Consider the following 23,136-nt stretch of genomic DNA (forward strand, 5'->3'; position numbering starts at 1 on the left):
ACACAAATCTGACCACAACCGATGTTTATTGAATACCTGCTGTGTACCAGGAATTGTTCAAGGCTCTAGGCATACAGTAGTAGAGCAGGAGTCTTAGCTCATCCTCAAAGAACCTACTTATGTTTCAGTTGCTGTCTAACCACCTGCATCTCAATTGCCTAAAATAATCATTCTCACTCATGCCTTTGCAGGTTGGCTGACATAGGCTTATCTGAGTGACTCTGCTTCAAGCTGGGGCTTCCATGGGGCTTTGCCACCCGTTAGAAGGTAGACTTCAGTCTGCTCCATCTGTGCACATCCTTGGACCTGGGCTGAAGTACAAAAGTTATACAGAAGCTCTCACGATCATGGTAGGAATCAGGAAGGCAAGCTTGACCACACACCAACATGGTTTGTACCTCTGTGTGCATCACCTCTGCTGATGACTGCTGGCCGTAGCAAGTCATGTAGCCAAGCCAGTTTCCATGGGGTGGGGCAGTATTCTTTACCATTTGGGGGAGGATAGTTTGGGTTCAGTTTCCACAATTTACATACCCCTGAACTGAGCCAACCAGTTTGTTGCTGTTTTCAGTTTTTTCATGGGCATGCTCGGTAGTCTTTCTTTGTGCCTGTTCCTACCCTTTTTGTGCTATTCTTCTAGTGTGGGTGGTCCAGATATAAAGCATGATAGCAAAAATGTATTTTGAGTTGGAAAGATCATTCTTGGCAGTGCAGGACTGACTGATCAGTTAGTTGTTGAATCTGCTCTTTTCCTAAGGTAGAGGACCGACCTCTTGTCCACTTCAGTCTCCAGAAGAAAGTAACATCAGTCCCCTCTCTGGTGTCTTAACTGTGGCCATCCCTCCAAAGCAGATCCTGCTCTAAAGGAAGATGGTAAGGTTTGGCCAGTGACTACTTGTTAAGACCAAACAAAACAAAAAATGCTGATAATATAAAATTATATGTTCTGTCTAGATCATTTCTTCCATCCCTCTGCTTCATTCTTCTTTTGTGCTATTTGTCATTTCCTTGTGGTTATCCCCTCTTGATTTTGTCTACTATCTTAATGAGAACTGAAATACAGAGAAAGTTAATTTGAGAAAATAGTAATTCTTTCTCTCTTTACCCTTTTTCCCCTTACTGAGATTTAAACCCAAGTGTGCTCTACCACTGAGCTACATCCCCAGTTCTTTTTATTTTTTTATTAGTGAGTCTCACTACCTCACTGAGGGTCCTGCTAAGTTCCCCAGACTGGCCTTGAGAACTTACTTTCTTCTTGCCTCAGCCTCCCAAGTTGCTACAATTATAGGCATGCACCACCATACCTGGCTCTCTTTGCCCTTCTCTAAACTTTCTTTAAATTAAATTTTCATTTTTGAAGCCTGTTTATTCCTTCAATAAACATTTCTTAAGCACATGCTCTGTGGCAGGCACTGTTTAAATATACTGGAGATACCCTGGGAACCTAACGATGAGCCAGATAAAGTCCCTACCCTTGGGACACTTATATTTCAGTCAGGAATACAGACAAGATGATTCCAGGTGATTGTTAGGCAGAGAAAGATGACAGTAACTGAGAACTGTTTGGGTTCTAGTGTTTGGGAGAGGTCCTTGAGGATAAAACGATGGCTTGTGTTTATGCATTATAGGATTACACAAACACATTTCTGATGGAAGATGAAATGATTTTTTGCTAAGTAGAGTGTTTGAAGTAACAGACTAATAAAAGCAGGAAAGGACAGATGAGATGCTGAGCTTATTCACCAAAGCAAACCTGAGGATTATGAGTGAGGTTAACCCAAGTGCATATAATAAGTTAACCCAATAATCATTTGTCCTTTAACTAGAAACGAGGACTGGTTTAGTGGTTTAAGCACCAGTTTCTGTCACTGAGACAGCAGGACTTGGCATATGTGAAAGAAAAGTTACTTGTGCTGAAATTCAAGAGAATGTGAATGTAGGAAGTCAAGGAGAGGATGCTTCTGGAGGAGAGCTTTGTCCCTCCTTGCACCTGAGTAGCCAGTGTATGTGTTAAGGACATGGAGGAAAAAGGACCTCAGCTGCCTGCAGTTTAGTGATTAAGAGGAACAGGACCCTAAAACACTATAAATAGTCAGAAGTTTTTCCAGTGATATCAGTGAAAATGACAGAGTAAGGACCTCAAATTTTGCCTTGCCACAAAAGTAGTGATAAACTGGTAAAAATTTTCAGAATTGGGCCAGGGTTATGACTCAATGGTAGAGTGCTTGTCTCACGTGTGTGGGGCCCTGAGTTCCACCCTCAGCACCACATAAAGATAAATAAAGGTATTATGTCCATCTACAACTAAAGTATATAGATATTCAGAATCTACTTTCACAGAAGTCTTGCACCTTAATGGCTGTCAGCAACCTTAAGAGCATTCATTTAAGAAAAACTTGAGAGACTGGGTTTATAGCTTAGTGATAGAGTACTTGCCTATCATGTGTGAGGAACTGGGTTCAATCCTCAGCACTTCCTATGAAGAAATATTTAAATAGAGTGTCCATTGACAACTAAAATAATATTTTTTAAAAAAACTGTTAAATATCTATAAAAATGGTTGTGGCATTTTAATTTGCACTAATTACATCTCTTACTCTCCAGCTCTGTAGTAGCTTTGAAAACCAACAACCCATATTCCTGGTATAGTATAGCAGCCACTAATGAGAACAAAACAAAGTTAGACCTCTTTCACAGTCTGATTCCCAAATGTACCTCATTCCCATTCTCTTTCATTCATGTGCCTCATTCAAATTCTCATTCTCATTCATTGGCCAATGCATCTAACAACAGAGCATTAAAATGTGTGATGTGCTGGGCCCAGTAGCATGGGCCTATAATCCCAGCTACTCAGGCTGAGGCAGGAATATCACTTGAACCTCAGACTTTTTAAAGACTTTGTCTTTAAAAAAAAAAAGTGATTCAAAACCTAATACAACTGCAAGGAGAAATATATGAATATACTTTTATAATTTCCATATCCCTCTTATCAGTAATGGAGATAAAAATCAGTAACTCATCACCAACTGTACTTAATGGACATCTATAAACACAGTAGCAAAATATATGTTGTTCTGAAGCTCACATGTAACATTCTCCCATAAAACACATTCTGAGCCATAAAACACACCTTAACAAATTTTAAAAGGGTAGAAAGCATATACTATCTGCTCTCAGACCATGATGGAATTAAATGAGAATAAGAGCTCAAAATATTGAAGATTAAATAGCATTTCTAAATACAACAAGTGACAAGGAAGAAATCCTGAAATTTTAAAATAATTGAATTGAGTGCTGGGGGTATATATCAGTGGTAGAGTGCTTATTCAGCATGCACAGGCTCCGAATTCACTTCCCAGCATCACAGAAAAACTCATCATAATTTGTGGGATGTTGAAAAAGCAGTGCTTAAATAGAAGTTCATGGCATTGGATGCATATATTAGAAAATAAGGAGGATTAAAATCAATTTCCTGGGCTGGGGATGTGGCTCAAGCGGTAGCACGCTCGCCTGGCATGCGCAGGGCGCTGGGTTTGATCCTCAGCACCACATAAAAATAAAATAAAGATTCTGTGTCCACCAAAAACTGAAAAATAAATATTAAAAAATTCTCCCCCTCCCTCCCTCCCTCTCTCTCTCAAAAAAAAAAAAAAGTTTTCTAAGCATCTACTTAGGAACCTAGAAAAAGCACAAAGTAAGTCCAAAGTAAATAGAAGATTTTTTTAAAAAAAGTAGAAATAAGTGAAATTAAAAACAATTTCATTATAGAAAGTTACTGAAACCCAAAACTGGTTGTTTTAGTCAGGTTTTTCACCATTATGACCAAAAGACCTGACAAAAACAAATAGAAGAGGAGAGGTTTACTGGGGCTCATAGTTTAAAAGATAACAGTTTATAAATGGTTGGCTCTATTGCTCTGGGCCCTAGGTGAGGCAGAGCATCATAGCAGAAGGGTGTGAAGGAGGAAAGCAGCTCCGGACCTGACAGGAAGTATAAAGAGCTCCCTTCAGGAGTACAAAATGTAAACCCCAAAGGCACACCCTCACTGATCCACCTCCTCAGCCACACCCTATCTATTGCAGTTACCACCCAGTTATTCCCTATCAGGGGATTAGTACATTGATTAGGTTATGGCTCTCGTTATCTAATCATTTACTCTCTGAATTTTATTGCATTGTCTTACAAATGAGCTTTTGTGGGATAACCAATATTTAATCATAACACAGATACTTTGAAAAAAGATTGACGAAAGCAATAATCCTCTAGCCAGCCTAAGAAAACAAAGAAGATATAACTTAAACCAGAAATTAAAGGGCTTCCACTCAGAGCCCAGGGACATTAATAAAGGATTTCTGTGACAATTTTTAATCCCACAAATTTGATAATCTAAATTATTAAATGAACCAATTCCTCAAAAGGTATAATCCATTAAAAAAAATTAAACAAATCTATTAGAGAAATTGTCAATAATACTTTCTAAAACACCACAACCAAATGGATTTTATCTCAAGTGTGCAAGTTTAGTTCAATATTTAAATATCAAAGATGTAATCCATCCCATTAATAGACGAAAAAAAATCACATGACTGTATCAATAAATGCAAGAAAAGTATTTGACAAAATCTAGCACCCATTTTTATAATTTTTTTAAAAATCTGTTAACTGAGAATAGGGGAATTTCTTCAACTCAAAAATCCTACCACTGTACTAGCTGAGATGAGGTGGCATATGCCTATAATTCCAACAATTCAGGAGGCTGAGGCAGGAGGATCACAAGTTTAAGCCTAGCCTCAGCAAATTTAGCAAGATGCTGTCTCAAAAGGACTAACAATGTACCTGTTCAATTTGCAGTACCCCCACCCGAAAAAATTCCTACTGCTAATATTAATAGTGAGAACCTCAAAACTTCCTAAGACCAAGAACAAAGCAAGAATGTCCCATCCCATCTCCCACTGCCTTTCAGTACTATCCTGGAAGTTGTACACGATGCAAGAAAGACACTAAAGAAAAGAGAAAGTATGCAAATTAGGAAGGGAAAAATCAAACTGTCTTTGTTTACAGCCGACATGTTGATCTATGTAGAAAATCTGAAAGGCTTGACAAACTTCTAGAATCAACAGGAGTTTATAGTAGGGTTATAGGATGCAAGGTTAATCCACAAGTCATTCGATTTCATATACCAGCAATGAACAGTAGAATTTGAAATTAAAAACAGTATCATTTACATTTGTATCTACTATAAATGGGAAGGAAAAGTACAAATCTAACCTGTGTAAGAACCACATGAGGTAAATTACAAAACCAATGAAAGAAAGCAAAGAACTAAACAAGTGGAGCAGTAGTCCATGTTCACAGATATTCAGTATTGTGAAGATGTCAGTTCTTTGAACTTGCTTATAGATTCAGTGCAACCCAACAAAAAATTCCAGCAAGTTATTTTGTTAATAAAGTGATTCTAAAGTTTGCATAGAGGCAAAAGATCAAAATAGCCAGTATCATAAAGGAAAACAAAGTTGGAGAACTAACACTACCTGGCTTCACAACATACTGTAAAGCTATAGAAATCCAGAGTATGGTATTAGCAAAAAGAAAGGAAAAAAGACAAATGGAACAAAGAACCCATAAATAGACCCACAGTATAGCCAACTAATCTGGAGCAAAGAAGTAAAGCTCTTTAATATAGTAGAACAAAGGTAGACATGTCAACAAATGGTGCTGGAACAACTGAACACTTACCTGCAAAACAAAATGACTAGAAAAACTTCATGAAACATGATTCAAAATATGTCACAGATGCAAATGCAAAACTACAAATCAGAAGATAACAAAAAAATCCTATATGACATTAGGTTTGGTTATGACAAGACACAATCCATAAAGAATTGATAAGCTGGACTGCATTAAGATTTTAAAATTATGCTCTACAAAAGATAATGTAAGAGAATGAAAGATAAGTCATGAATTGGGAAAAAATATTTGCAAAAAAAAAGGAATAGTAGAAAACTGTTATCCAAAATATATGAAGAATGCTTAAAACTCAATAACTCAACCCATTTTAGAAAATGGAACTAAACACTATAACAGACACTTTACCAAAGAAGATATACAGCAGTCCTCCTTATTTGCAGTTCTACTTAGGGACAAATGTATTAAATGGAAAATCTCAGAAATAATTCGTAAGTTTCAAACTGTACTATTTCTTAAGTAGTGGTGAAATCTCTTACCAACCCTTTCCATGCAGTGTGCACTGCCTACCTTTTGTTACCTGAAAGCCATCATGGTGATCAAATCAGTTCCTGTAAACCTGTATTCAAGTAACCTTTATTTTACTAAATAATGGCCTCAAAGCACAAAGAGCATCGATGGTAGCAATTCAGATATGCCAAAGAGATTGTGGGCTTCCTCTGAGCAAAAGAGTCAGTTTTTAACAGAACTAGAAAAGGGGGGAATCATATGCTAAGATTAACAATATTTTGAGAGAGTACATTCATATAACTTTTATTTCAGTAGGTTGTAATTGTTCTATTTCATTAGTTGTAAATTTCTTACTGCATCTGATTTATAACTTAATTATAGATATGTAAATATAGGGGGGAAAAAAATGAGGTTCAGTATTATCTACTGTTTCAGACCCATTGGGGACATTGGAATATATCCCCTGTGGATAAAAAGGGAATCACTATAGATTGAGGAAATAAGAAGATATTATCCATTCATCTATTGAGGAACACCTAGGTTGGTTCCATAGTCCGGCTATTGTGAATTGAGCAGCTATAAACATTGATGTGGCTGGTGTCACTATGGTATGCTGATTTTAAGTCCTTTGGGTGTAAACCAAGGAGTGGGATAGCTGGGTCAAATGGTGGTTCCATTCCCAATTTTCTGAGAAATCTCCATACTGCTTTCCATAGTAGTTGCACCAATTTGCAGTCCCACCAGCAATGTATGAGTGCGCCTAATAGAAGAAAAAATAGGCCCAAATCTTCAACACATTGGTCTAGAATCTGACTTCCTTAACAAGACTCCTAAAGCACAAGAAATAAAAGCAAGAATCAATAAATGGGATTCAAATTAAAAAGCTTCTTCTGAGCAAAGGAAACAGTCGATAACATGAGGAGAGAGCCTACAAATTGGGAGAAAATCTTTACCACATGCATCTCTGATAAAGCATTAATCTCTAGGATATATAAAGAGCTCAAAAAACTTAACACCACAAAAACAAATAACCCAATCAATAAATGGGCTAAGGAACTGAACAGACACTTCACAGAAGAAGAAATACAATTGATCAACAAATATATGAAAAAGTGTTCAACTTCTCTAGCAATTAGAGAAATGCAAATCAAAACTAAGATTTCATCTCACTCCTGTCAGAATGGCAATCATCAGGAATACAGGCAATAATAAATGTCTGTGAGGATGTGGTATAACATTATTTTTACTTGCTCTATTATAATTTTTTGTGTCAACACAGAACATACCTATGGTCATGTCAGTATCACAATATACATTTGTATAAACACAAAATAGTAAATAAGCATGGTGCTTAATAACTTCCTGCTGTTCCATTTTGAGATACTGGATACATAGGCTGTTATATGGGTTTAAATTGTGGGAAATCAGAAGATCCTGTGTTCAAAAGCAAGACTAGAACCAAATCTGGCTAGGAAATCAGGGAAAGGTTAGTTTCCCAGGTTGAAAGTCCTTCCTTTCCTGAGTAGCAGCATACGAAAGCAGAATTACATAAACAGCAGCTACAGCAATCACCTTTTCAAATGGCTTTGACAGTGTTATGATGAGTGGAAGCCAGACTGCCCAGCAGGAATTCTGACTTCTTCACCTCCCAGCTGAGTGAACCTGGACAAACCTTTTGATTTCTGTCTACCAGTTTTCTTGGCTGTGAAACAATACTCCTCCACCATAGTATTCTACAATACTCTCTCGGGTTGTGATTAAGAATTCAATGAAAAGACATATTGGAGGTATCCAGCATGTAATATGCACACAGCAACTGTTAGCAATTTTCTTTTTTTTTTTTTTTTTTTTTTTTTTTTGGTACTAGGGATTGAACTCAGGGGCACTCAAACCCTGAGCCACATCCCCAGCCCTATTTTGCATTTTATTTAGAGACAGGGTCTCACTTAGTTTTTTGGCACCTCACTGTTGCCGAGACTGACTTTGAACTTGTGGTCCTTTGTCTCAGCCTCTTGAGCTGCTAGGTAGCTATAATTATTCTTACATAATCCATTGAATTATGGGAAGAATAAAGTATGATAATGAACAGCCTAGAATCTGAACCTCTGCCACTTTCTGACTGCCACTTAATGACCTTCAGGCAAGTAATTTAACTGCCCCCCCCAACCTCAAATGCCCCATTTGTTCAATGAGATCGATTGTATATGCATCCCAGGGTCATGGAGAATGAAAGAAAGACTACATAAAAAGGACCTGGCACATGGAAAGCATTCTTGAAGGGCAGCTCAGAAAGGACTTTGCTGCTGTGAAATTCTATTCCCTCATCTGCATGGCCTCCAAGGGAGTAGAACTAGTCTCTGTCATTATGACAACCACACAAAGATTGACATACCTATAGCATTAATCTGGGTCCTCCAAAAAAATGTCAAGATAGGATTAAAACTGCAAGAATTTGAACAGAGGAAATGCCTGTGTGAAAGGAGATAGGGATTGTGGAAGCAGTGATGCCTGAGAAGCTGTTAAACCACAATGCAAGTCTAACCTCAAAGTGATAGGGACCTATGGTTGATCTTTTTGTTGTTGTTGTTTCTGGGGATTAAACCCAGGGTGCTTAACCCCTGAGCCACATCCCAGCCCTTTTTTTTTCTTTCTTCCTTCATTACTTACTTTTTTAAAATTAATTTTATTTGTTTTAATTAGTTATATATGACAGTAAAATGCATTTATGCACTTTGATATACATAGATGGGATATAATACCTTATTTTTCTGAGTGTACATGTTGTAGAATCATGTTGGTTCATTATTGTACTTTATCCTTCCCATGATTCATGTAGTCACATATATACGTACAGTAATAATGTCTGTTTCATTCTACTATCTTTCCTATCCTCACATCCCCTCCCCTTCCCTTTCATCACTTCCCTCTACCTAATCTAAGATAACACTATTCTTCCTTAGAGCCCCCTCCCCCCCCCCCCGCCTTATTGTGAATTAACATTCACATATTAGAGAAAACAATCAGCCTTTGGTTTTGTGTGATTGGCTTATTTCGCTTAGCATGATTTTCTCCAATTCCAACTATTTACTGGCAAATGCCATAATTTTACTCTTCTTTAAAGCTAAGTAATATTCCTTTGAGTATATGTACCACATTTTCTTTATCCATTCATCTACTGAGGGACACCTAGTTGGTCTCATAGTCTAGCTATTGTGAATTGAGCTGCTATAAATATTGATGTGGCTGAGTCACTATAGTATGCTGATTTTAAGTCCTTTAGGTATAAACCAAGGAGTGGGAGAGCTGGGTCAAATGGTGGTTCTATTCCCAATTTTCTGAGGAATCTCCATACTGCTTTCCATAGTAGTTGCACCAATTTGCAGTCCCACCAGCAATGTATGAGTGTACCTTTTTCCTCACATCCTCACCAACATTTATTGTTGCCTGTATTCTTGATGATTGCTATTCTGACAGGAGTGAGATGAAATCTTAGAGTAGGTTTGATTTGCATTTCTCTAATTGCTAGAGATGTTGAACACTTTTTCATATATTTGTTGATCAATTGTATTTCTTCTGTGAAGTGTCTGTTCCTTAGCCCATTTATTGATTGGGTTATTTGTTTTTGTGGTGTTAAGTTTTTTGAGTTCTTTTAAAAAATATATTTTTTTTAGTTGTAGTTGGACACAATACCTTTATTTTTTATTAATTTTTATGTGGTGCTGAGGATTGAACCCAGGGTCTCACACGTGATGGAGTGCTCAGTGGTACAGCACTTGCCTATATATCCTAGAGATTAATGCTTTATTGGAGGTACAAGTGGTAAAGATTTTCTCCTAGTATGTAGGCTCTCTCCTCAGGTTTTTGTTTCCTTTGCTCAGAAGAAGCTTTTTAACTTGAATCCATCCCATTTATTGATTCTTGATTTTACTTATTGCACTTTAGGGGTCTTTTTAAGGAAGTCAGATCCTAGGCTGATGTATTGAAGATTTGGGCCTATTTTTTCTTCTATTAGGCACAGTGTTTCTGTTCTGGTGCCTAAGTCTTTGATTCACTTTGAATTGATTTTTGTGCAGGGTGAGAGATAGAGGTTTGATTTCATTTTGCTTCATATGGATTTCCAGTTTTGCCAGCACCATTTGTTGAGTAGACTTTTTTCCAATGAATGTTTTTGGCACCCTTGCTTAGTATGAGATAACCGTATTTATGTAGGTTAGTCTCTGTGTCCTCTATTCTGTACCATTGGTCTACAAGTCTATTTTGGTGCCAATATCATGCCATTTTGTTACTATAGCTCTGTAGTATAGTTTAAGTTCTGGTATTGGGATGCTTCCCGCTTCACTTTTCTTGCTAAGGATTGCTTTATCTATTCTGGGTCTCTTATTTTTCCAAATAAATTTCATGATTGCTTTTTCTATTTCTATGAAGAATGTCATTGGGATTTTAATAGAAGTGACATTAAATCTGTATAACACTTTTGGTAGTATGGCCATTTGACATATTAATTCTGCCTATCCAGGGTCATGGGATATCTTTCCAACTTCTGAGATTTTCCTCAATTTCTTTCTTTAATGTTCTGTAGTTTCATTGTAGAGGTCTTCACCTCTTTTGTTAGATTGATTCCCAGGTTTTGGTTTTTTTGTTGAAGGTGTGCTGTGTTTTGTCAAATGCTTTTTCTGCATTTTTCTGCATCTATTGAGATGATCATATGATTCTTGTTTTTAAGTCTGTTGATATGATGAATTACATTTATTAATTTCTGTATGCTGAACCAACCCCACATCCCTGGGATGAGTCACACTTGATCATGGTGCACTATCTTTTTAATATGTTTTTGTATGTAATTTGCCAGAATTTTATTGAGAATTTTTGCATCTGTGTTCATCAGGGATATTGGTCCCAGTCCTTTTTTTAAATATTTATTTAGAGACAGGATCTTACTGGGTTGCTTAGGGCCTCGCTAAGTTGCCAAAGCTGGCTTTGAACTTGAGATTCTCCTGCCTCAGCCTCCCGAGCTGCTGGGGTTACAGGCATATGCCACCACACCCAGCCCAAAGGTTTAACACAGCACCTGGGACTTCTTGAGCCAAGGGGGCTACTGACCTTGAGTGCCTTCTTTCCCAGGAATGAATCTGTCTTCACATCCCTGCTGTTCAGTCATTGATGAAAAGCAGCCTATGTGGCATGGTCCCATTGTAAGCACAGTGATGGATTTCAAACTACAGCAGTGGAAACCTGGATCAGTTATGCTTCCTAGAGTAGGAGTTGTGTAAGACACATCGACTTAATCTGCATTAGAATTCTTAGACCATGCAGCCCTGGAGATGTCCTCAACCTTAGGTGTTGGGAATCTTGCCTGGCACTAGGCCCAGCCCTGTTGGGGTTCAACTGCCTGATGGGGAACTAGACTTGGAGACAGTACATGTTTTGTGCTGGGGCTGAGGGCAGCAAAGCTGTGTGACCAAATTCATGGATTATAGAAGCAGGCAAGACTAATGGAAAATTCCCTAACCTCTCTAAGCTCTTTATCAAGCCATCAGATGTGGATGGGGGTACTCCATGGTCCTAGGGAGGACTAGATAAGTTGACAGCCAAAAGTGTTCAGGAAAAAGTGAGACACAGCAAGGACTCAATAAGCCATCCTAGAGGATGCCTTGAGTGCAGGCTGCAGAGCAGTTGGTATTCCCAACTGGGTCAGGGAAAGCTAAAGGTACGAGGTAACTTGTAAGGTGGAAGGACTGAGCTCAGTTTCTACATGTGTAGAGCACTGTGGACAGTTAGGAGACTGGGGATTAAAGTGGCTTGACTTCCATAAAATGCCATCTGAGCTGGGCACAGTGTCTCACCTGTAATCCCAGTGACTTGGGAGGCTGAGGTAGGAGGATCACAAGTTCTAGGCCAGCCTGGACAACTTGGTGAAATCCTGTTTCAAAATAAAAAAGTCTGGGGATGTAGCTCAATGGTACTATGCCCCTGGGTTCAGTTCAGAGTACTGCAAAAAGGAAATAAAAAATGTGATCTGAATATCGGGTTAAAAAGTGATGCTTGCTAGCAGGTGGGCAAGGTAAAAAGTGGGCTGTGTATACGGAGGCTGTACTTGAGCGCCTGACAAGAGCATCTTGGTGCTGATCACTTTGGCACCCAAATACCTGTTACCTGAGCAATGCCATGCTGCTTATCTCTGGGGGGCAGCATGGCATTGCTCAGGTAACAGGTGCTGAAAGGAGACACTCCTTTCATTAACCAGGTAATAGCCATCCAAGGAGCCAGCACAAGTGTTCCATGCAGACCAGGGATTTGTTAGTTGCGCCATCTGTCACCTCTCTACAGGAGATAGCAACCATGAATGTGCCAGTGTAACTTGTATTCTCTCTAAAATATTCCCTTCAGTTGTTTTCTTTATCATACCAATCCAATTATATCCTAGGCCCTGGTACTCTTTTTTTTTTTTTTTTTACAGCTACTTGGAGACTTTTATATCATTTGCAAGATTTATACCCAGAGAAGCCAACAGATTCTGGTGGCAAATGCACTTGAGCAGTCTTTTACTAACCTCTAGGCGTGACGCATGACTTAACCATGGCAAAATGGCAGCTGGGACCATCCCCACCTGAGAAAATATGGAAAGGCTACCTCCTTGCATAATGCTCGTAATATGCTTTGATGATTCTATAATAATGACTCATATAATATATTAAAACTTTGTTTTTGTTTTACAAAATACTTTTTTCCCTAAACTGTTGTAAGAATTTATGAAAATAAATAGCCTAGTTAATTCATTGATTTCTCATGTACAGTCTGCCCAAGTTCAAACCCTAGCTTACATGTAGCTGGGTAGTCTTGGGCCAGTAATATAGCCTCTCTTTGTCTCAGTTTCCTCATCTGTAAAATGGGGATAATAAAAAATGACTATATAGTTATTAAAAAGGTTAAGTGAGATACTCTGCCCAAGAATAGTAACCTCTCAGTAAATAAAATGTGTTATCAGTATAGCAGCCAACTTTCAGGAAGATTTAAGATAGCCACAAACTCTTTTACATTCTTTCCACTGACAATTGGATCTGTGTTTCTTCCTCTTGAATCTAGGAATCTTTTGTGGCAATTTTAACCAATAGAATAAAACAGAAGTGGCACTGTGCCTGTTTCTGACCCAAACCTTACTTAATGCATTGGTAGTTTCCTCTTCTGTCTTTTGTAACACTGTTTCAGGGAACCCTGAGATGAGCTGTTAGAAGTCTGACCACACTGAGGTCAGCGTGCTGGAAGAGCACATGGAGAGACCCAGAGGAGCGCCCCACTGTCCCATCACTTGGAAAAACTATGCTGGGCATGTTCTCCAGCCCTGCCAGTCCAGCTGGAAATAGATGAGCAGTACAGCTGATCCCTTCCCAAGTTCAAGAGCAAAATAAAATGGTTTTGGAGTCATTGTTTCAAAGGAATAACTTCACTTAATAGATAATCACAACACTGATTATGAAAATCTAAACATATTAAACAGATGAATGAATTGGAAAAGAGTGGGTAGCCTCCAGACTGGAAGAGAAATGACTCATATAATAAGTTGAAACTTTGTTTTTGTTTCATAAAATATTCTATAATAAGAGCCTCTCTGTCATATGTGATACTATTTACCTCCTTTATTTACTATCAGAAAATACAGAAAGCTGGGCAATGGCACACGCCTATAATCCCAGCGGCTTTGGAGACTGAGACAGAGGGATTGCCTCAGCAATTTAGTGAGGCCCTAAATAACTAGTGAGACCCTGCCTCTAAATAAAATACATAATGGGCTGGGGATGTGGCTCAGTGGCCAGTGCCCCTGAGTTCAATCCCTGGTACCCACCCTCACAAAAAAAAAAAAAAAAAAAAATGCAAAGGGGAAAGAATGAAAACATCAGAGGGCCTCTGAGCTGGAATCATCTAGTTTAGTCTCGTCTTTCAGGACCTTAGGCCTAGGTAGGTAAAGGCATGTATGTGCCCAAGGTCACAGAGAAATTCAAGGGGAAGCAAGTCCTGTCTCTACTCCCAAGCCAGAACTCTTAAAATTTTTAGACTTTTACTATATTTACTTTTTTATAATGTTCTAGTTTAGATTTGTAGTGTCCCCCAGAGTCTCATGTGTCAGACTCCGTCACCATCCTGGAACATTATTGATAGATCAATGTTAGGAGGTGGAGCCTACTGAAGGGAAGTTAGATCATTGGAGATGTGCCTTTGAATGGGTACATTAGGACCTCTGCTCCTTCTTTTCTTTGCTTCCTGACCTTGAATTGAGCAGCTTTGCTCAGCCACTTGCTCCCCACCTGTGCTTCACCACAGAGCCAAAAACATCAGAGCCACCTGACCATGGACTGAGCCTCTGAAAGCATAAGCCAAAATAAATCTTTCCTCCTTTTAAGTCACTTACCTCAGGTATTTGGCACAATAATGGAAAGATGACTAACAGAGGAAATGGATACCAGGATACCAGGAGTGGAGCTACTGCTTTAATTATATCTGACAGTGTGATTCAGAAACCTTTGGAATTGATTTGTAGACGTTCAGAGAAGCAGACTACGACTACAGAAAGCTTAGAACTCTGTAAGCAGAGCTCAGTGGGGGATTCTGGTTGGAGATCAGGAGACAGGATGCTGAGAGGAATGTGAACAGTAAAGACTGTACTGATAAAATTTCAGATGGAAATGAAGGCTCTATTGGGAATTGGGCTAGAGGCCATTCATGTAATATGCTGACATAGAACTTGTTTACATTTTGTCCAGACCCTGAGACTTTATGAGAACCTGAGTTGAAAGGTCATGGACTAATTAACCTGGAAGAGGAAATTTCAAGGCTACAGAGCATTTGGGCTGTGGTATGAGTTATTTCTAGCTTGCTTTTAGCTAAATTTATAGTGAGAATTAGGAGCAAAAAACAGAGTATAAAGATTTTAAAAACTCACAGTTCGGCCAAAAAAAGGGAGTCCACTGTGGCCAAGAAGAGTGCATTTGCTGCAGAGATTAGTGCTTTTAAAAAGAAAAGCTGGACATCGTGGTGCACGCCTGTAGCTCAGTAGGCTGAGGCAGGAGGTTTGCAAGTTCAGAGTAAGCCTCAGCAACAGCAAGGTGCTAAGCAGCTCAGTGAGACCCTGTCTCTACATAAAATACAAATAGGGCTGGGGATGTGGCTCAGTGGTTGAGTGCCCCTGAGTTCAATCCCCAGTACACACACACACACACAGAGTATTCTGCACTGGGGATAATAGGAAGGATGCCTTGGGTGTATTTCAGGAATAAAGACCACATCCACCTTAGGCTCCAAGACTTTCATTTGAGAAGACAGCCATGGAGGAACCCTGATTGCACAAGGCCTCAGGAACTGCTTCCCTGGAATTTGTTTCTGGTGTTCAGCCGCCCACTCAGAGGCTGCTACAGCCATGGTCCCAGTAGGCCTGGCTGGTGCTCATACCTGCAGCAGACCTTGGCATCATCCATCTATGCTGATTTTACAGACATGGAGTATGCAAGAGTTCTGGGGTAGTGGAGTCTAAAACCAAGATTTCAAAGGAAAGTTTATAAAGCCAGGCAGTATGACTGGGGCAGTCCCTACAAGCAGCGCCTGAGAGGATGATAAGAAGCTGTGAGAGTGAAGACAAAGCTGCAATGGAGACTCCAGAATATCAGAGATGCCAGGAATGTAGAACACCTGCTAAAGGAAGCCACAGGCAGCAAGCAAAGCCAGCCCAAGCAAGTGGCCTTGTGGGCTGCACCCAGCAAGTTCATAGGGGCAGAGCTACCAAAGTTCTTAAAGGCCCACATCCCTCCACTGTGTGCCCCAGATGCTAAACATGGAACTACAGTAATTTAAGTTTGCTCTGCTGGGTTTCATTCTTGCTTTGGTCAGGTTTCTCTTTGTTATTTTCCTTTTTCTTCCTTTGTAAATAGGACTGTTTATCCTGTGCACCCATTGTATGTTGGAAGTATATAATTTATTTTGTTTTGTTTTCACAGGGGCTCATAGTATCTGGGAGGAGACTAGATTTGGACTTTTGAGCAAGGCTGAATCTGTTTGTTAAGACGTTGGGGACTCTTGGAGACGGACTGAATGCATTTTGCATTGTAAGATGGACATAAGTCTCTGGGGGCCAGGGGTAGAATGTTACAGTTTGGATCTGGAATATCCTTCAAAAGCTATGTCCCCAGCCTGTGCCACTGTTGGGAGGTGGATCCTAGTGGAAAGAATTTAGGTCACTGGGTGCATGCCTTTGAAAGGGGATATCAAGACCTTGTCCTCTCTCTGTCCCTGTTTCTTTGTCTTTCTCCCTCCCTCACCACCCCTTCCTGCTTCGTAACACCATGAGGTGAGTAGTTATATTTCCACCATGTGCTTCCTGCCATGAAGTTCTGCCTCACACAGACACATAAACAATGGAACCAGCCGACCATGGAGCTGAAAAACCTCTGAAACCGTGAGCTAAAATAAAAATTTCCTCCTTGTAAGTTGTTTACCTCAGATATTTTCTCACAGTGACAAAAAGTTAATTGACAGTTACTTGGCAGGAAAAATCAATTTTGTGGCCCATGTCTGTTTTATATGTTCAACATAAACTACCCATTCCTACCTCTCGATAAGCATTCTGGCAAAGTTCTAGAAGAGTAACTGGGACTAGAAATACTGTTTCAGACATTTTGGGAAAATACAATATCCACATTGTCTTTCACCAATTCATTTTGGGGTACATGTGTGTATGTTTAAATCCTGTATTTATGTGAACAGTAGGTCTGAAATGAAATTTTTCAGGGGCTGGTATGACATAGGAGTCATACTGTGGTATGTTAATTGCAAAGGAATGAAATTCTTCACCTTTCAAGATTCATTTATAATGCCAAAATATTGGCTCTCCTTTTAAGCATATCTTTGTCTTCACAGTTCATCAATCCAATAATTTTCCTTACATACGTCAAACTCCCAGCATGGTTCACCCTCTCCCCATGCACAGCAGTTTAGATGAAAAGCATATTCAATTCAGAGGACACAACCCTCTTTGTTCTTTTGATGGTTGCTGAAAGATTCGGATTGCAACTGTTCTTTGAAGATGTATATTTTTACTGAAAACAAATGCCTTTCTGTTATCTATGAATGTAAGGGTTTCTTCTTTTGGTTTTGATGTGTCTATTCATCTTTTTAAAAACTGACACAGGACTACATTAAAAAACATTAAGCTTAAATTGGCTAATTCCAAAGAACTACTGTCTTTTTTTTTTTAATCTTGAATTGCTTTTTATTATAAATTTTAACAAGTGCTATTTTTCCCTTAAGTTGCCATTCATTGCACTCCCTCTTGGTGCATTGAATGGTCTTGACTGGTCACCGGGTAAGACTTGGAGATGGGGTTTATGAAAACCCAACAGCATCCAGAGGAGTCATTTTAAATGACCATGTCATTCTCCTGATAAGCACCTCCAGTAGCTACCCAGATAGACCCAAACTCCTCCTCAGCCTGCAGGACCTGGGTGACACTGCCACCTCCCTCCCCTGCAGTTGGAGTCTTGCTAGCCTTTGATGTTTTTAATTTTTTTAGTTCTTCAAACATGCCAAAACTGTATAGTTGATTGATACCAGTTCTGACTATTGACTGATATATAACCATTACAAAATTTAATGGTTTAAAACAATAATCACTATTTTATTTAGTGACATATCTGCAAGTCGGGCAATATAAAGTGGGTAAGGCTTGTCCCCTGACCCTCACCTTAGGCGGGGCAGTTCATCTGAGGCTGTGGGACTCAAGTTCACAAGGATTCATGCAGAAGCCTGACGAGTTGGCTCTGTTGTCAGTGAGGAGCTGACTGGGGCTGAGGGTTGGGGGCCATAGTTTCTTACCATGGGAGCTCCCACACATAGCCTGCATTTCCTCAGAGCAGTGTTCATGTTCTACATGTAAAAGCCCTAGAGGACAGACTTGAATGGTTTGTGACCTAGCTTTGGAAGTCATACATCATCACTTCTGCTGTATTCTGGTCTATGAGGCAGTTGCAAAGCCCTGCCCAGGGTCAGGAAAACAGTGTAGACTTCCTCTTAATCAGGACTCTGGCAAAGTTCTAGAAGAGTAAATGGGACTGGAAATACTAGAAATACATTTGGGGAAAATACAATCTACCACAGTGTCTTTCACCAATTTCTTTTTGGGTATATGTGTGTATATTTAAACCCTGTGTTTATATGAACACTGTGTAACAAGCTCTCTATAAAGGTCTTTTCTTGTGTGAATATACACTCCACATTTGTAGCACAGTATTTAACACAGAGCTAATGCTTAACTTTCATACCTGTATACCTGAGTTGTTTTTTGTTGTTTAAAATAATTTTTTAATTTGTTCTTTTTAGTTATATACATGACAGTAGAATGTATTTTGACATATCATACATACATGGAGTATAACTTCCTATTCTTGTGGTTGTACACAATGTGGAGTTATACCAGTGGTATATTCACATATGAACATAGTAAAGTTATGCTCATTCTACTGTCTTTCCCATTCCCGTCCCCTTTCTCTTCCTCTCTCTTCCCTCTGTCCAATCTGACGAACCTCCACTCCTCCCTCCTCACCACCTAATGTGAGTCAGCATCCACATATCGAACAATCAGCCTTTGGGATTGGCTTATTTCACTTAGCATGATAGTCTCCAGTTATATATTCATGAGTTTTTGAAATTTGCAAAGATATCAGTAATTGGATCAACAATTTTCAAAGAATTAACACCCCTACCGTTATATCTTAAAATCACACTGTACATACCTTAGCACTTTTTAATTTTTCAGGAATCACTTTAAAATCTTTTAAGTTCTTCCAGCTCCATTGTATGAATTTCATACTCGGAGAAAATGTAAAATTCTGGTCATCCACATCATCTAGGGTATAAGCAAGAAAGGTGATATCTTTGCTTTTAGCACAGTGGTTATCTTCAGATAACATTAGAACCCTAGGGTGACAGACTTGAGACTCACGTGAAAATTAGAAACCACATCTTGTCTTGGGGTGATTTGTTATGTGGGAATGGACAACAGAAGGCTTAACAAGGACACAAGGCTGAAGCAGGGAGGGTGGGCCCTCCTCTGCAGGAATAGCAGCCTCCACAGCAGTCCTCAAGCACCTCCATGCCACTTCTAGGCCTTTTTGCACAATACGACAATTTAGACTATTCTAACTTCATATCTATCTTGCCATTTGTAAAGCAACTTTGTTGACAAACCGTGTGTTCCTTCTGTGATAATGTGAGCAGTTCTGAGTTTCACTGGGCATCAGGGTTACAGCTCATCACTGCCCCTCACTTCACAAGCTCCCAGCCAGCCCTCTTGTTAGCTGGTCTGAAATCAGGTGCCTGCTTCTAGTCCAGGGTACCGTGGCCAGAGGGTAGGTAAGGAATGACCAGGTGCATTTCCCCTCAGCTGGGGCTATGTACAGTCTGGCCTTCTAGAGAGGCTGGCCAGTGCTGGGACTGTGAGAGGACTTAGTTTTTACTTGATAGGGAGTAGGTATTTTAAGTGCAACATAATGCAGCTCATTGTGGCTCTTTGTGAGAAAAATTGAGAGCCAGGCACAGCTGCACCTAATCAGAAACCACACGGACTAAGCTCCTTCCCCAAGTCTGATTCAACCAAAAATACACTTCATTTCCTGCCTCTGTGTTATGGTCAAGATTACCATTTGCTTCCTGAATTTTAGGCTCACAGTTCACAAAAGCATGTCACAACCATTAGTCATTATTTCAGTATATTTTTTCCATGAAAATTACTTTATTCATTTTCCACTGTCCTGCACTTTGTTCTGCCATCTGGCAGCCACTTCTTTCACTTATAAAAATCACTGTGTACCACCATTATTTGATTTCCCCCTGATTTCAGTTTCATGAGCAGTTCATTATCAATCATCAGGAGAAAACAACTTTAGAGACCACCCAGTCACCTTGCAATCCCAGTGACTTGTGATGCTGAGGCAGGAGGATCTTAATTTCAAGAGCATCCTCAGCAACTTAGTGAGAACCCCAACAATTTAGTGAGGCCATCTCAAAATAGAGAGCCTGAGAGGAGAAAGGGGGAAAAAAAGCTCAGAGAAGGTGTGTGAACTTTGGGTGAAATATGGATCCAGCAAATGCTTGCAAGTTTCTTATTGAGTAAAGTAGTTCCACCAAATCTGTATTTAGGAGTGGCTTTTCTCAGGCTGAACAGAATCATCTTGACATAAAGCATTGATATGCATTTTTTAAATATTTGTGTCTCCCTAGGGTCTGGGGCAGGGAAGAAGAATAGACTTGGACTACCACATCCGGCCTGCCAGCTCACTTTTTCTGGCAGAGTCTGCACTGGGAGGGCAAGGGGGATAGTCATCTGTGGGAGAGGTCCTGTTCCTCCTCCTGCTCCAGGGGAACTTCCCAGGGCACAGGGATCCCAAGGCTTCCTTAGGAATTCTGAGTCATGCTGCTTATTTCCTGAAAACGTGACTCATTCCCAGCATTTTCAAGGGAGCAGTGAGTTAGCAGGGGCTGGGGACGGCTTTGCTTCTTTCCCAGTTGGCATAGTCCATATGCATTCTGCACATGAGCAAAGAGGACACAAGAAGGTTTAAGTAAGTTGTCAAGGCCTACCCAGTGAAGACTGAACAGAGAGGCCATGCATTTAAACCCTGTCAGACTGATAGTATCCATGCTGTTAATTATCCAAAAACCAGATGAGGGTTTGGAAGACTACACAGCCAGAGAATGGGGAGAGAAATTCATATTTTATGTAAGTCTATGTTTTTCTTTTGTTGTTGCACCAGGATTGAACCCAGGGGCTCTCAAAAATTGAGCCAATCCACAGCCCTTTTTTTTTTTTTATTTTGAGACAGGGTCTTACTAAGTTGCTGAGGCTGGCTTTGAACTTGTTATCCTTCTGCCTCAACCTCCCAAGCTGCTGGGATTACAACTGTGTGCCACCACACCCAGATCTAGCATATACTTTTTTTTTTTTAATTTTAGTTGTAGAAGGACACCTTTGTTTTTATGTGGTGCTGAAAATCGAACCCAGTGCAAGGCAAATGCTCTACTACTGAGCCACATCCTCAGCTCCCATGTACTGTTTTAATAAACAAACAAACAAAAAGAGAGATAAAACTAAATAGCTACAACATTTATGAGGCAAATAAGACTAATCATCCATTCTGCACTTAAAATTTCATCTGCAACAGTTATGAGGCACAGAATAAAAATCCTTTAAAAATGCCTTTGATAGAATTTGCAGGGAAATGGATGGCACTAGAGCAGATTATGCTTAGTGAAGCTAGTCAATCCCTAAAAAACAATTACCAAATGTCTTCTTTGATATAATGAGAGCAACTATGAACAGAGCGAGGAAGAGCAGGAAGAAAAGACTAACATTAAACAGAGTCATGAGATGGGAGGGAAAGGGAGAGAAAAGGGAAACTGCATGGAAATGAAGGGAGACCCTCATTGCTATACAAAATTACATATAAGAGGTTGTGAGGGAAATGGGAAAATAAACAAGGAGAGTAATGAATTACAGTAGCTGGGGTAGAGAGAGAAGATGGGAGGGGAGGGGAGGGGGGATAGTAGGGGATAGGAAAGGTAGCAGAATACAACAATTACTAATTGGGCATTATGTAAAATTGTGGATGTGTAACCGACGTGATTCTGCAATCTGCATTTGGGGTAAAATTGGGAGTTCATAACCCACTTCAATCTAATGTATGAAATATGATATGTCAAGAGCTTTGTAATGTTGTGAACAACCAATAAAAAAATGCCTTTGAAACACTGCTTACAAATCATATAGAAATCAATGGCCTAAAAATGTTTTCACCATACTGAATATAATTTTGCATCTAGAACTAATATCCTGTGAAGTCCCTCTGCAGCTTCATGGGCACTCCAGAACCACCTGCTGAATGACTAAATGCTTGACCAAAGTGGGCTTACTTCCAGGGTAGTTCCTGACACTTAAATTTATGGGGTGCTTTGCCTCCCTGCAAAGGAGACACCCTCTGTGGGACTGCAAAAAAAATGGAATTATACCAGCGTCACTGTGTCCTGCACAGTTGAACAGCTTTCCCAAAGCTAACATGCAATTTATGAAGGCCCCTGGAATCCCTGGATGAGATGCGCTGTGTGTTGTACAGAAAAATTGTTACTCATTCCTCCCCCTCACTGAGCCTCTCTTCAACATTTTCCATTCCCCACCCCAGAGTGCTGCACTTTCTCTCCAGTTATTCCAAGTTCTGCCTACACATTCATTTACTGACAGAAAAGCAGATGAAAACTTTTCTATTTTTAAAAGCGGTTTCCAGTTCTGTGTTTCTGACGTTGCTGATGGCTCTCGCATTGCCATTTCACCTGGATAGAGTTCAGCTGACCAGAACAAAAAAGGTCCCCACAGCAGCACTCTCTTGCTCTTGAGAGTTTGTTTCTTACTTTAGAAACCATTCAAAGCTTGTGAAATATTTACACATCTGTGTGTCACTTGATCAAATAAAATATCAACTGATGTTTATTTTTTGTTTTGTCCTTAAAACCAATTGTGTACTGAGAGATGTGCTAGAGGAAGACGTGGCTTGAAAAGAAATGTTAATAGAAAATACCAGGGGCTGGGGTTGTGGCTCAGTGGTAGAGCACTTGCCTAGCATGTGTGAGGCACTAGGTTCAGTGTCTGGCACCGCATAAAAATAGAAAAACAAATAAAATAAAGGTATTGTGTCCATCTACAACTAAAAAAAAAAAATTAGAAAGTACCAGAAAACATCTCAAGCACTGACATGTAGGAGGAAGAAGGGAACCTGCCTCTCCCACCTCTTCCCACAGTTCCCAGGTGGGATCTGGTGCCCCAGAAGTGGGCGGCAACCCCCAGGGGGAGGTGGTCCTGTGTACATGCTCTGGCCTGTGGAGGGGCGGGGCTGCCATGTGACAGCCAGGGCC

At 39.8% G+C, this 23,136-nt stretch overlaps 1 long non-coding RNA gene across 1 annotated transcript; it reads left to right on the top strand.

Moving 5' to 3' along the window:
• The first annotated feature begins 396 nt into the window (after window positions 1–396).
• On the top strand, window positions 397–22,714 carry LOC144375062 (uncharacterized). The gene is made up of 2 exons (XR_013434432.1): window positions 397–873; window positions 12,653–22,714. It is a non-coding gene; the product is annotated as an uncharacterized LOC144375062 (long non-coding RNA).
• Window positions 22,715–23,136: the final 422 nt, after the last annotated feature.

Source organism: Ictidomys tridecemlineatus, chromosome 2 (assembly GCF_052094955.1).
Source record: "Ictidomys tridecemlineatus isolate mIctTri1 chromosome 2, mIctTri1.hap1, whole genome shotgun sequence".
Lineage (NCBI taxonomy): Eukaryota > Metazoa > Chordata > Mammalia > Rodentia > Sciuridae > Ictidomys > Ictidomys tridecemlineatus.